This window comes from Chionomys nivalis, chromosome 4 (assembly GCF_950005125.1).
Source record: "Chionomys nivalis chromosome 4, mChiNiv1.1, whole genome shotgun sequence".
Taxonomy (NCBI): Eukaryota; Metazoa; Chordata; class Mammalia; order Rodentia; family Cricetidae; genus Chionomys; species Chionomys nivalis.
In genome coordinates, this window is record NC_080089.1 from 84,010,345 (window position 1) to 84,025,933 (window position 15,589).

Here is a 15,589-nt window from a genome sequence, read left to right on the forward strand (position 1 = left end):
TGCTGTTTCCTACAAAGTAAATGCTTTATGTCTTTCCTTCCATGCCTTAAAGATTATAGTATGTATGTGGTATGTGTGTGTGTGTGTTGTTTGTTGTTTTTCCTTTTAGATAGGATATCACTACGAAATGACCAGACTGGTCTGAAACTTACAGAGATTTGTCTGCCTCTGCCTTATGTGTGCTGATATAAAAGGCATGAGGAACCACACTGGGTGCATTCACCTTGCATTTTGAGACATGGTCTCTCCCTGGTACGTGGGTCTTATGGAGTAGGCTAGGCTAGACCCTGAGATCCTCCCAGCATTCAGATTGTAGGCACGTGCCACTACACCTGACTTTTATGTAGACGTGAATGTTTATGTGGAATGAATTCAGACACTCGTGTCTTACTGCCTGAGTCACCTCACCTCCCTACTCGAGAAGCTTATTTGTCCTAACTTACCATTTTATCCTCAACTTCCTATAACAATTTCTTTTTCCATAGCAACGTATTTGTTGAGCGAATTTGTGCAGGGCATACACACCACATCTTCCAGCAAGTGATACCTTTTCCAGTCTTCATTTTCATGGCATTAATACTCTACTGGTGTTTCCACATTTTAAAATATTCTATCTGGCTTTACTGATTGATCTTTTTATATTACGTCAAAAGTGTTGGTGTAATTTGAGATTTCTTTTCTTCTAAATGCTTTCTCTGTGTGGTTTCAGTGACTTCCAAGTACTCTACAGTCAATTCAACACTGTAACTGCAGTGCCCCTTTCTCTTGAGTTCCAGGTTTTTCTCCACATGCAGACACCATGAACTAACACTTCCAAATCTTTATTTGTTTCCTCATTTTAAATACATTTTATATCAACATAAAGGATCGGAGAAGATAGCCAAAGTAGTAACAAGTTACCTTTCTTCTTTGAAAGTTAGAAACAGGGTGGGGGTGGCCAGAGAGATGGCTCAGAGGTTAAGAGCACTGGTGATTCTTCCAGAGGTCCTGAGTTCAATTCCCAGCAACCACATGGTGACTCATAACCATCTGTAATGAGATCTGGTGCCCTCTTCTGGCCTCCATGCATACATGCAGACAGAACACTGTATACATAATAAAGCTTTTTTTTTTTTTTTGACAGATGAGTCTTTTAATAGAAAAAAAATACATGTGCAACAGTAACAACACACATTTCTTCGAATCCAGACAGCTCCGAGTTTCAGTTTTTCACCTTGGGAGGTGGCCTGTACACACCTACAACCACAGCGTGGTCCCGTTCGTAGGGCTCAAGTGTCAGCTGCTCCTGGGGCTTCATATTCTCCTGCTGCATCTTCTTTACTTCAGAGGCAAACACAGCTTCTGCTGAGGCTGTAGAGTCAATGCAGTTCGCCTTAATGGAAATCACAAAGTGTCCTCCATTCCTCAGGAAGGTGTAGGCATTCAGGGCCACAATCCGGGTTTGGTCTGGCTGTGCCACATAGGCAAAGATCACATCCACCATGGCGATAAGCATTCGGTATTTGTGTGGGGGTCGGGTATCTTCAATCACAGGAATAATGTTGGTCCTCTTCTTGGCCAAGTTGATGAGGTCACGGCCGGAACGGTGGGAGAACTCAACTGCATAGACCAGACTATCCGGGCCAATGATGTCAGAGACGTGAGAGACGGTGGTGCCTGAGGCTGCCCCAGGGTGGAGCACCTTGGCCCCTGGCTTGATGTGGATCTGGTCTACGCCACCCAGGATTGCTGCTGCCAGCTTGGAACGGAAGGGGTTCCAGGCTCGGTATTCAATTTTGTCATCTCCCTCTGAAAAAGAGACTCTTTTCTCCCCATACACAGACTCTCCAGGGACCAGATTCTTTGTGACAAGGGCATCCTCCTTTCCGCGACAGATAAAGACGCCTTCATGCCGATGTGGTTCAACCATCACATTCTTCCCTAACTGGTTTCCTCTCTTGCCTCCCCGGCCCCCACCTCGACCCCGGCCGCCCCCAGACTGGAAGCCTCCACCTCGTCCACCTCCTCCTCCACCTCCTCGTCCCCTGAAGCCTCCACTTCCACCTGGACCTCAGCCTCCACCAAAGCCTCCTCGACCTCCGCCAAAGCCTCCTCGTCCGCCTCGTCCTTCTCTACCACCTCTGTCACCACCAAAGCCTCCTCTGCCACCAAAGCCACCCCCACGGGGGTTGAAACCTGGCTTCATCACTGCGTCTGGTCGCGCGGCTCCGGCAATCAGCGGCGTCCCTCACTCCATATAATAAAGCTTTTAATAAAAAAGAAAAGAACAGAAAAGAAAAAAAAGCTAGAAACCGTTGGCCTAAATGTCAACAAGTAATGACCAAAGGTTGCGAAGGGTGAAAAGAAGTGTGTACAAAGAGAGATTGGGTTTGATTAGTGCTCACTGTAAGTATTTCTTGAACTCTCACACTGAATCAATTAGCATGCATAGTTGATAACAAAAAATCAATTAAAAATAAAGATATAAAATCTAATAGACCATTAGACGTTTGTTAAATGAGCAGATGCATAACCATTCACCAGTCAGTTCCATAAGAACTGCTTGTTTTCTAAGGTTTCCATAGTGCTTGCTGTTCACCAGACATTACCGTCAATGGATTAGCCATCAGACAATAGTTACTCGTCACAATCTTTTTTTGTTTTTGAAACAGCTATGGCTATTTTCACATTGGACAGTTGGAGAAACTGGCATAGCGAAGCAGACTGGCTTACCTGAGTTTATACAGGTAATAAATGGTAGACCAAGGGCGGCATTTCAGACTCTTTCCTTTAAATCCACAGCCTGAACATCGCTCTTCCTTCCAACGTCGCTATTGTTTTCTCTGCCTTTCTGAATTATACTCAGCCTACTTACTTTGTCCATTATAGCACTGATTTAATAGTAACTAAATTCATGAAGTTAGAGATGTACATCTAACACTAAACACACATTCTCAGCTTGATTCAACCTCTCATCTCAATCTGCAAAATTTGAGAACCAAAATTAGGAAAGAATCTGAGGAGACAGTGCAGGTGAAAGTGAGGTCCACTACACAATAGCATGATATTAATAACAACAGGCTCTGGTAGCTCAAAGCTAAATCAGACCTCAGATCAGGGTCTGCAGCCCTGGTGAGTGTCGGCCCTGTCACTGGAGTCATAAGCAGCATTCGCATGGAGGACAAAAGGCTGAAAGGCAAAACCTTCCAACCTAGAGCAACCAGAGTACGGTGAGTGGATGGTCTGGACCAATGAATGAGTGAATGTCAAAAGAATGGGTCCACACTGAGAAAAACACTAAAGTTGGAACATAGAAAGAGATTTAGGAAGGTAAAGAAGGAGACTGTCGATGTGTGTCAGCAGAGCAGATAGAATCCGAGAAAGCCTGGCAGAGACAGACTGTTTCAAGTCACTGTAAAGTCACTCAAATGTCTTCCACTCCATGGTAGAGTAGAGAGGTTTTTGAATTGGGTGTTAAAAAAAAAAATCCCTGTGTTATAAGTTGGTTCTGACATCAGTCAGAAGTGTGGTCCTGGGGAAAGCAATGAAAGCTTCCTGGAGTTCATTTTTCTCATGTATAAAATTAGAGATTTCAAACTACATCATTATTTAGTTACAATGTCTACTGTCTTTACACAGTATCTTAAAGATTGTGTGTGTGTGTGTATGTGTGTGTGTATGTACATGTAGGTACATATTATATGCCCGTGTATGCACATGTGTGTTCAGGCACGAAACCCAGAGGGTGAAGTTGGAATTTCTTTTTTAGAGTATGTCCCCACCTCATTTTTTGAGATAGGGTCTCTGACTGAACCTGGTGCTCAACATTTTGGTTAGACTGGCTGGCCAACAAGCCCCTGAGAAATGCCTGTCTCCACACCACCACCCAGCACCGTGGTTCCGAATGAGTACCGCCACACATAGTTCTATCATGGGCACTGGGGAGCAAACGCAGGTCCTTACGCTTTTGCATTGGGTACTTTACTCTTTGCATATCCTCCTAGCCTGGCATTAAGAATTGAAATCAGTCTTACTAGGAAGGAAAACTCTTTCAGATACTACCACTTAGTAAAGAGCTGCATGACAGACTCATAAATCATTCACAAATGCATGTATTAATCTCTACCTCTATATGGACATATTAAATATGCTAGTAAAGCACCACGAAAATATTTAACTGTCTTGTCAATCACGATAGCATCAAGATATCCTTAATTAATTCCTAAAGGCTCAATATTCACATAGAGTGAGATTGAACATTCGAACAGATGTAAATGCCTAGTTTGGATTGTCTTCGTCAGCTTTAAAATTTTTTTTTGCTCATTTCTCATCAAATATGATTAGATTGTCATTATTTTGATACTGCAATTTACTTGAATTCAGGGGAGTTTCATCGGTGTTGTTTTCACGTTTGCTCAGTCTTACTCATGGATACAGTCTTCTTCACACAGTTTCTCTATCTCTAAGCCTTTCTTAAACATGTATATTTCATCATAGGCATTGGTATGACTAGGACATAACCTAGAAAGTGGATATCCTTACTCTAACTTCTTGGGTTTTCCCAATAGCAGACTGGCATTGGTTACTTGGGAGAAAGCATGGGGAGGAAGTAGGTTAAGTTAGGTAAGTGGTCCATTGATGAGCTTGCTGCAGACTCGATCCCCACAGGGACCATCTGAGAAGCTATGTGGTGCCTCTAGCCCTCCAGTCCTAGAAAATGAGGCGGCCAAGCTGTGCTCCACCATGTTTCATTTAGCAGTGCTTGCTGGTCATCTCTTCTGCCATTAACTCTGCTTCACTCGTTAGCAAGGGTGGCACTTGTTACCGTGGAGAAAACTTTCTTGGCCATGTAAAGTCTGGAAGCAAAAGAATGCTGTTGTTAGAGGCGGGGAGCCATACACTGTTTTTCATATAAGGTGACACTAGGTGGACTCTGAAGGAATGGGAAGGGCTGCTTTGGTGAGGGTTACAGTTAAGATTAGGGTCAGTATTAGGAGCTCTGATTGGATAAAACCAAAGGAGACATGCACTAGCATTAGCTTCTACTACTTTCCCTAGGACATATTGAGTATCATGTTTTGGAAATTTGTGCATTCAACAGTAATAAATTATTATTTCCTTCATATTTTCAGACAAATATATAAATGAGAACTCCAATCTTTTTCTTTCCATTCTGGATGCCATATGGCACGTCTCTGGGATGTCTTTACCTCCCTCTCACTTATGTTCAGCTCTCTTGAGCAGTGACTCAATGGCCTGATCCCTGAGACAGCAGAGATGTCTGTTCTGGAAAAGATTCTGTCTCTCATCGTCCAATGGATTCCTTTTATTTTGTTATTATTTTAACAATTTTACTTAGGTAGTCTCATGCCATATCATCCACTCATTTCAAAGGCAAGCTTCAGTAGCTTTTTGGAATACCCAGAGTTGATCAATTTAAAAAAATATGTACCCTTAGTAGACACACCTCAGTTCCTTTATGCTAGTTACATCCTGGGAACCAATAAACTTACTGGGAATAAAATCTGGGGTTTCTGCATGCCTAGCAAGCACTCTACTGTGGACCTTGCCACTGCGGTCCTAGAACTACCTCTTCATGAGAATTCTCACATGCATAATCCTGAAATACTTCTCATTCTGATTGGCAAATTTCATGTAATGCGATGTTTTCAAGATTCATTCAGGTTATAGCAGCTCTTAGTACTTTTCCAGTGTCTTTCATTTTGTCAAGTAATAGATGTGTGATAGCTTGGACTTGGAATACTGCTCAAAGACCTGTGAATTAAAGGTTTAGTGTCCTGCATGGAACTATTGGGAGCAGTATAAATGTCAGGAGATAGATGTCTTGGACGTTCTACAAGTCACTGGAGAAAGACCCTTGTTCATCCTCTCTCTGTACTTCCTGGTCACCATGAGGTGAACAGCTTTGCCTTGCTACATGCTCCACACCATGACATGCTGTCTCTACCCAGGTTAGAACCAGTGAGGCCAATGGGCATGATCTGAAACCTTTGACTGTGAGACAAAGTACACCTTTCCTCTTTATACCTCACTTATCCCTTATCACAGAGAGCTGATTGACGCAATATTATTACACACAAACTGAATTTGTTCATCTAGTCTGAATTTGATGGACATTTGGGTTGTTTCTACACTTTGATTAATATTGGTAATGCTATTAAAAACACTGATTTACAAATTTTATGTTAACATCTTTTAAAAAAATTTATCTTACCTGCTAGTGCAATTGCTTTATATTTATATCTATATTGAAATTTATGTTTAACATTTTGAGAGACTAGTAATATGCTTTCCCAGGTAGCGGCATCATTTAATACTCCCACCAGTGGTGGACTAAGTCAGGCTCCAAACCACTTCCTCGCCAGTACTTGTTATCTGATATCTTTATCACAACCCACTCAGATGGGTAAAGTATTACCTCTTGTGCTTTCTGTCTACTTGCTAATGACATTTACTATTTTATCTTTGGTTTATAAACCATGTGTACATCCTCTCTGCGGACATGATATGATGATTTTTTCCTTTCCCTATTAAAATTATCGTAGCAGCTCCCCCTATTAAAATTATCGTCTCATTGTTGAGTCATGAGTCATGCTTGAATATCTTGTGGATAGATCATTTCAACATGTTTGCTCCATGCTGTGTGTTTTTAATAACTTCTACAGCAATCTGTGAAGCAAAAAATTTTTAATTTTGATAAAATGCAATGAATATATTTTATTGTTGCTTATATTTTCAGTGTTGTGTCCACAAAGGTTTATCATAACCCAGGATCATGAAGATTTAGTTCTGTTTTCCCCAAGACTCGTAACTCATACTTAAGTCTAGGATCTATTGGAGTTATTGGTATTTTTGGATGTATGTAATAAGGGCGTCTACTTTCCTTTTCTTCCTTTCCAATTTTCATTGCCTCTGTCTGTCCTTCTGCCATGAACATACTCATCAGAGCCCATGTAGTGAAAGCACAATTCTTTTCCTGCTGAATGACCTCTACAAACTATCAATAACCAACTGGATATAAAGTGGAAGGGGTGTTCATAAAATCCTATTAAACTGATTGATACAAAACGAAAAATAACAAGATGTAAATCTCTAGAGATGACATGACATTTAATACTTAAAGAACAAATGGCTTCACAATATAGTAAAGACCAAGACAAGGATGTTTGCTTTCACCCAACTTTTTTTCAACATTGTATTGGGTGTGGCCCATCAAGCAATTAGGCAAGAAAATGAGGCAATCAGATTGGAAAGGAATAGACAGAACTAACTTTATTCTCTGATGAAGAAATTCAAAATGTAACTTTTCATTTTATTAGAGTGTTTAAGGATGCAGCATAATTTTTTCTATGCATCATTCATGCAATGTCTTAAAATGAAATAATATCTTTTGGCATTAAATGTTATTCTAAGTGTGGCGTTTGTAGTATTAATTTTTTGGCTTTGTTTTTGGTGCTCTTCATCAGGATGGAGATGTTCTCCTTTCATACAGAGTAGGTAGAGTGTTTTCCTTTTCAGAGTGGACGGTGAAATTTGTTAAATAATCTTGCCGTATCAGAGGGCATTGACAAATTTGTTTCTGGTTTTGTTGTTTGCTTTCCACTGACAATTTCTTCTTTCTTTCTTTGTAAAACATCTTTGCATTCTTGGGTGGGAATCTTGCATAGTCATGGATTACAGTCTCTCATATTTGTATCAGGGTTTGATTAGGTTTATTTTAAAAGGAGGATTTTTGCATCTATAATCAGGTGATTCTGCTATGTGGTTTCCTTTTCTTGCAATGTCTTTGTCAGGTTTTGTTATTGAAGAAATATGACATCAGTGAATGAGTCACAATACATTCTCTTCCTCTCCTGGTTTTTGAAAAAGTTTGAGGTCTGGAACTAATCATTCTGTAAGTGAGAAATTCTCTGGTGAAGTCATCCGGCAGTTGGCTTTTCTTCCTTAGGAGGTATCTTAAATATTAACAGTTCGGTCTCCACTTATAATCTAGTCAGATTTTCTATTTCAGATTCAGCTTCAGCAGCTTGTGTCCTCAGAAATTTGAGTTCTCATCCAACTACTGTGGTTTGTTGGAACACTGCAATCCATAGCGTTCATTATTAACCCCTTCTGAACCTTTATGGCTGATAGCGGTGCCTTTTTTAATGTTTTATATTAGTAATTTGTGATTCTTAAGTTTATTTTGGTGATTTTTGATCTTTTTGAATAACCAACTTTCAGTTGTTTTTTTTTTTCTTATTATTTTTCATTCCTAACACGGAGTCTAGACTGCTGGGCCACCCTGACAACATCATTTTTCTTTCTAATTTCAAGGTTCTCTGCCAAAAATATTTATTTTTTCTTTATGTTTGCTTTTAGTTTAGTTTGTTCTTCTTTCATGATGTCTTAAAGGTAATTCTAAATCATATTTGAAGATTTTCTTTTTTTAAAAAAACATAAACATAAAAAATAAACATCTCTGGGTATAAATTCCCCTCCAACAACTGTCTTATTTGGATAAAATAATACATTGTGACACAGAAGGCCTTCATTTTTCATTTGTCCTAGAGTACTTTGTGCTTTCCATTTATTCACTGACTCACTGGTTACGCTCTATTGTTTAATTTTCGCACATCTGTAAATATTTCATTCTCATTATTAATTTCTATTCCTCGTGATTAGAGAAATATTTTCTACAATGCTTTTGAAAAAATTATTTACTTTATCTATGAGTGCTTTATCTGCATGTACAACTTTATGCCAGAAGAGGGCATCAGATCCCACTACAGATAGTTGTGAGCCACCATGTGGTTGCTCAGGACCTCCCGAAGAGCAGCCAGTGCCCTTAACCACTGAGCCATCTCTTCAGCTCTCCCCGCCACCCCCCCGCCCCCCTCCCCGCAACACATACACTTTTTCCTACAATTCTTATCCCTTTAATGTTGAGGCTTACCTTGTGGGCTAGAGTATGGTCAATCTCAGAAAATGTTCCGGGGCTAGAGAAATGGTTCAGTGGTTAGGGACACTTGCTGCTCTTTCAGAGGATTGGAGTTCAGTTCACATCACCTAGACTGGGTGGCTCACAATCACTTGTGACTCCAGTTTAAGGAGAATTATACGTTGCTGACCCCTCTGAGACCTGCATTCATCTGCACATACCAATGCGCGGATGTACACACAGCTATGCATAATTAAAATGAATAAAATACATATTTTTTTTAATGAGGACAGTGTTCTCTGTGTTGAAGTGAATGCACATTCTGCTGTCGTGGGGTGGAGAGTTCTACAACTGTCTCCTGGGTTTAGTTTGTGTGTGCACATATGCAAGTTTTCTATTTCCTTTTTAAAATTCCTGCTTGGATGTCCCATCTACTATTGAAGAGAAAATATTGAAACTTTCAACTAATGTTGATGAATTGTCAAGACTACATTAAATTGTGCTCATTTTTACTTCACCCTTTTGGAAATGGTTTATTGTTTTTATAGCAGCATAGCAGATAGGTCCTTTGTCTGTTCTGTCTATACAAACATCTATTTTCATTTTAAAATCCATAATGAGTGGTATTATTTCTGACACTACAGCTTCCTATCACTGTTGTTTGCATGGTTGGGTGGGGCCAGGTGGGACGGGAGTAATGCAGCTTGGAGAACAGGTTATCAAAGCCAGCTAAGCACCAAGGAGAGGTCCTGCTCCCACTCTTAGAAGCCTTACTAAGAGACCAAGGCACACAATTGTCACACACAGGCAGAAGGCTTAGCTCTGTCCCATGCGGGCTCCCTAACTGTTGGTCCAGTGTCCATGAACTCTCCTGAGCTCAGGTCTGCTGTCTCTGTGAGTTCCCCCATCATGATCCCCCTGGTTCAAACAATCCCTCTTCCCTTTCTTCCTCAAGACTCTTGGAGCTCAGTGCAGTGCTTCTCTGTGGATCTCAGGCAGGCTCTTCTCAACTTTTGTTTTCTGTGATTCTGTCTGGTGAGCTATCTTGACAATAGCTCATTCTGCTGTTCTTTTTTCTATAATTCGTTTTGTTTCAAGACATGGTCTCATGTACTTCCAGATTGCCTCAAAAATCACTAAGTGACCAAAGTTGTGCTTGAACTTCTGACCCTTCTGTTTCTTCCTGTGCTGTTATCGTATGCAACACCATATCTGGTGTTGCAGAAAGGCATGTTACATTTGTTTATGCTGCATTTGTCTATGTAAAAATGTGTTACATTTGTTTATGCTACATTCGTTTAACAATGTAAAGATGTGTTGCTTTGCCTGCCTAAGGCACCTGATTGGTCAAATAAAAAGCTAGGTAGTAGAGGGATAGGCATGGCTGGCAGGCAGAGAGGATAAGTAGGAGGAGGAATCTAGGCTGGAGAGGGAAGAAAAGAAGAAAGAATGAGGGGGAAAGAGAGAAAGAGATGCTCAGGATTAGCCAGACAGGTGGCCATAAGCCAGCCAGACATGGAATAGGACATACAGAATGAAAGGTAAAAAACCCCAACGCAAAATGTAGATGAAGAGATACAGGTTGAATTAAGCTATAAGAGCTAGTGGGACAAACGCAAGACAAGGCTAAGCATTCATAACTAATAATAAGTCTCTGTGTCATGATTTGGGAGCTCAGTGGTAGCCCAAAAGGAAGCCTGCTGCATCTATGCTCTGCTATTGTTTACCTCTTTACCCTCTTGCTGGCCTCTTTCCTCCCTCTAAAAAGATCATCCTATTCCTTTCATCTCTTATGTGTATACATATGTTATTAATCTCTTTACCCCCCCCCCTTCTACCAATTCTTAAGATTGTTTCTTGTAGTGTGGAGCTGCGGGCCGCTTCCTGCCGCCTGGCTCCCAGCTAGCTTTACCCGAAATAATTACATGGAATCTGTATTCTTTTAAAGACTGCCTGGCCCATTAGTTTCAGCCTCTTATTGGCTAATTCTTACATCTTGCTTTAACCCATATTTAATAATCTGTGTAGCACCACGACATGTGGCTTACCTAGCCTACATCCATCTCGGGTCGGAGAATCATGGAGACTGGCTGACTTGGCTTCTTTCTCCCAGCATTCTGTTCTGTTTACTCTGCCTACCTAATTTTCTGTCCTATTAAAGGGCCAAGGCAGTTCCTTTATTTAACCAATGAAATCAACACAAAACAGAAGACTCCCACATCAGTTTCTTTTCTGACCACGGCTCTCTTTATAAACTCATTACCTAAAAACATGTGTGTGCGCGCACACACACACACACTCACACACACACACCTCTGTAATGGTAAATCTTAATTGCCAATGGAATCTACAAACATCTAGGAAATGCAATTGCTGGCTTACCTATGAAGGCATTCTAAGAGAGGTTTAACTGAGGAAAATACACTTCTAAAGTGAAAATCTACTCCAAATCATGAACCAAAACAAACCTTTCATTTTAGGTTGCTTGTGTTGGGTATTTTGTCAAGAAGAAAAGCAACTGATGCAGAAAACTGATGCTGAGTAGCAGGGTTATTGCTGGGATTAATCTCACCATGTGCTTTGTGGGTGAGATTAATCTGGGACTTGTTCATAGGAAGAATATAAAAGAGTTTGGAGCAGCAAGCTACTGACACCCTAATGGGTTATTCTGGTGGGAGTTCTGAAGACCAAAATTTTGACAGGAATGAGGACAAAAAGAAACTGCCTATGAGGTTTCCAAGGGGAATAAGAATACCACTGACAATGAGATTAGAAGTCTTTTGTGTTATATTCTGGCAAAAAAAAAAGAAAAGAAAAGAAAAGAAAAGTTTCCTTTCCATGTCTTGATAATTTGGCTTGTCTATAATGGTTTTATTAGTTTAAAACATTTTTTTTTCTGACAGCCTACACTTGATGGCTTAATACCCACTGCCATGCAGAGAAAAGAAACTTTGGTAATAGCAACAAACTATAAAACAACATAAAATACATTTTAAGGTCCTCACAGATATCACCAATGGCTAGAAACAGAAAATGGCAAAACTAAGGTAGAGTATGTTATGATGTGAAAAATTTCTCAGGGTAAACGTGGAGGTAGTAAATAAGTTACATAATGGGAGGAGTCAGTGAAGGGGGCAAAACAGAGCAGACAAGAGCTGAAGTGTAGCAGTATTTTCTCATTGGGACTGCCAGCTCACAGATAACAACATGGAGACATATTATTAATTATGAAAGTTTGGCCTTAGCTTAGGCTTATTCCTAACTAGTTTTTATAACTTAATTAACCCATATTTTTAAATCTATGTTCTTCCACAAGGATGATTACTTCATCTCCATACCGCTCATCCTGCTTCCTACTCACCTGGCTGGCAACTTCTCCTTTCTTCTTCCCAGAGTCGTCTCTGTCCCTGGAAGTCCTGCCTAGCTATTGGTCTTTCAGCTCTTTATTGAGCCAACAAATATTCTGCAAGACTAAAGAAAGGGCAGAGAAAAGGAATGAAGAAGATTGGACTATAGAAGAAAAAATGAACAAGAGAGTACATAATTTAAAACAAGGGAAAAAAAATGAAAATTCCTCAGTAACAAAAAAGTTTCCAATCAAAACCACAAAAATAAAAGTGTTTTGCTTTTTTTTTTTTTTTTTTATAGAAGCTGGGCAGTGTTGGCTCACCACACCTTTAATCTGAGAACTTGGGAGGCAGAAGCCAATCTGGTCTATAGAGTGCATTCTAGGAAACCAGGGCTACACAGAGAAATCCTGTCAAATAAAAAACAAAAACCAAACCAACCCCGAAGTCCCCCAAACTGTAAAGTCAACACACTACCAAAACCATAGTAGAAAACAAGGGAGTGAGGCAAAGAGGAAAGAAACAAAGTTAGATAAGTGTATAGGAGGGGAATAAAAACATTAAGCATACTTTTAAAATACGATAAATAGAAACAGTACTGTAAGTGTAGTGAAAAGTAAAATTGAATGCATATGACCAAAAGTAAAATAAAAACAAAGATGAGACTTTAGAGTACTTAATGGATGCTCCAAGAAAAGTAGAATGCGTACTTTCTGATTTCTCATTCTCCCACATTTTATGCCACAAGATATGCCCCTTATTAAAACTTGCTAGAATGAGGCACTCCAAAGCAGCACAACCGCTCTCTGAAGTACAAATTGCGCTTGCTACAAAGTTAGAAGTAAGCTCTTCCTGTTGGCTAGGTTTAATGGGGCTTATGTAGGACACTTCAGGAGAAAAGGCATCAGTGGTCTTACTCAGCACAGGACCCTGTGCGCTACAATACCAAACCACTGGGGAAGATGGACCCACTGGTGCAATGGTGGCAAGACTGTTTATGGGAATAACCAACTGCTCTCTTGATTGAAAGTGAGACCTGTTCCACAAAGGTCAAAGAAACATGGCTAGGGATGTCACCATCATATTGATGTTGCTTTTCTAAAGAGTCATGTTGTCAAATTGACTTCTAAATATTTATGTTTATTTTTGTAGAGATGTGTTGCTCCCAACTTTTGTCAGAGGAAGTACTTATTGCAATAGGAAGTAGGCAATGCAGAGACCTAATTCTTCAAAGTGTTGAGAGTAAGTGACTGTGAGTGCTGGGCCGTAAATGGGACACTTTTATCAACACCACCTCAACCCCCGAGATGTAGGGAGTGCTGCAGAAGAGAAAACAGGAAGAAGGTAAGAGCCAGAGGATGCGGGGGTGTGCCGAGAAAGGATGGCCTTTGAATGTTCCAAACTGTGTGTGATAGCCCACTTTGCCTCTTGTTGATCTGTGACGCTGAATGGCTTCTAATATGCTTATTTGTGACTCTTCTTTCTTGAAATGGCTCATCAATTTACTTGCCCATCATTTAAATTGGGCGGCTAGGGTTGTTATGATTAGTTTTAAGAGTTATTTGCATACATTTTCCTAGCTCCCAAGATAGAAATAAATTATGGCTTCTTTATCTAGACAAAGTCTGAAGACTCTTAACTTTAGAAAACAGTGAAGAACTCTCTTGAACCTTCTGGAGCACTGGACTTCTCACTATAGAAGAAATATCCAAGTGACCATGTGTTCTTTTTTTCTGTTCTATTAGATTTCACAAAACACTATCCATAGCCTGCACTCTGAAAAGTAATTAACTTTTTAAAAGTTATATGATACATATAAACAGCTGAAAATCTCAAAGTGACTTGAGAGATGGTGGTACAGCAGTCTGAGTTAGTCAAAAGGCTGAGGCAGATGTATCTTTTGGGTCTAGGTGTCTGAGGCTAACTTGGGTAACATAGCCGTCTCTTTACAAAAGAAAGTCAGTAATAAAAGTGATAGAAGGGCATACATTAAATAGCCTATTTCATCTCCTTTCTCTCAACTGTAGGCAACCAATTTGTATTAGGTGTGTGTGCGTATGTCTTTTGTACATGTGTAAGACTGCTTTTTACTAATAACTGAACATTGCACATATTTAGATTAACAGTCATTTTCAGAGATTATTTATTAGTCCAGTAACTCTTTGGGGGTAGGTGGCATCTACTGTAGAGTGCGCTGACAATCTCTGCTGTGCACCAGTTAACCTCAGAACTCAGTGACAGAGACAACAGCTATTTAAGAGCAAAGCCTGTGTGTGTGGTTGGGTGAGGACTGGATGATGTGAGTTGGGCTTGGCCAGCAAACTGTTAACCAGGACTTGCTCGTACTTTGGCAAAATGACTGGTGAGCTCTACTTTAGACTGAGTTGCACTGGACCAACTTACTTAAAGACAGATGTTTTTGCTTCCTCCCAAGACCAGTGGAATAGCTGAATGCTATTCTGCTGGGAACAGATAACTGCAAGAGTGAACCAGCCTAATCCAAGTAAGTCCTCCACCCAGAGGAGTTGTTTGAATCACATCTAGCCACACGTTATACATGAAAGCAAATCACACGCTGATCCAAGCCACAGGGGACTGCACTCTGGCACAGGTGGGAGGGCACTACCGGTTGACGTGGGAAAGGGCTGCTGCTAAGGGAAGCCTGCAGGAGTGGGGTACCAATGCCATCCACCACAGACAGATGCCCCACGCTTTACTGAAGGCCCCCACTCTCAGGATATATTCAGCCTTCTACTATCACAAGTGTTGCAACAGTGACTGAGTACATATGTCATCTCCCACGCATGTCACATACCCAAAGTATAAATCCTCAGAAGCGAAGCTCTTGATTAAAGGATATGATCTGAGCTTTTCTAATTTTGATAGTGACTGCCAAAACACTGCGCAGAGATGATTGATTGTGACAATTTATGTCCCTGCTACCAATGTTGGAACTCTTATCATTTAAAAAAAGTTTTTGCTACTTTCCCTGTGAATATATTATCTTTCCATGACTCTGATCTCTACAAGTCTTGCTATAAGCAAGACTGACAATCTTTGAACATGTTGAAAGGGCATTTATATTTTCTTTTTGAACCCAAGTGTTCATCTTTTGCCATTTTCTTCCAATATTTTCTTTTTAAGGAAACCCCTCTGCCCAGAAACAAAACAAGAATCTAATGGCCGTGAAACTAAATGAAATGGTTTAAATAAATAAATAAATAAATAAATAAAAATTAAAAAAAGAAATGGTTTAGCACTCTTATTAATAATAAAGACTGTGTGAGTTCTCAAAACCTCATATCTTTATGTTAGAAAGGAT

General features: G+C 40.1%; 1 pseudogene; it reads right to left on the minus strand.

The window, feature by feature from the left end:
- Positions 1-1,201: 1,201 nt before the first annotated feature.
- Positions 1,202-2,185, minus strand: LOC130873811 (rRNA 2'-O-methyltransferase fibrillarin-like; annotated as a pseudogene).
- Between the last annotated feature and the right edge of the window lie 13,404 nt (positions 2,186-15,589).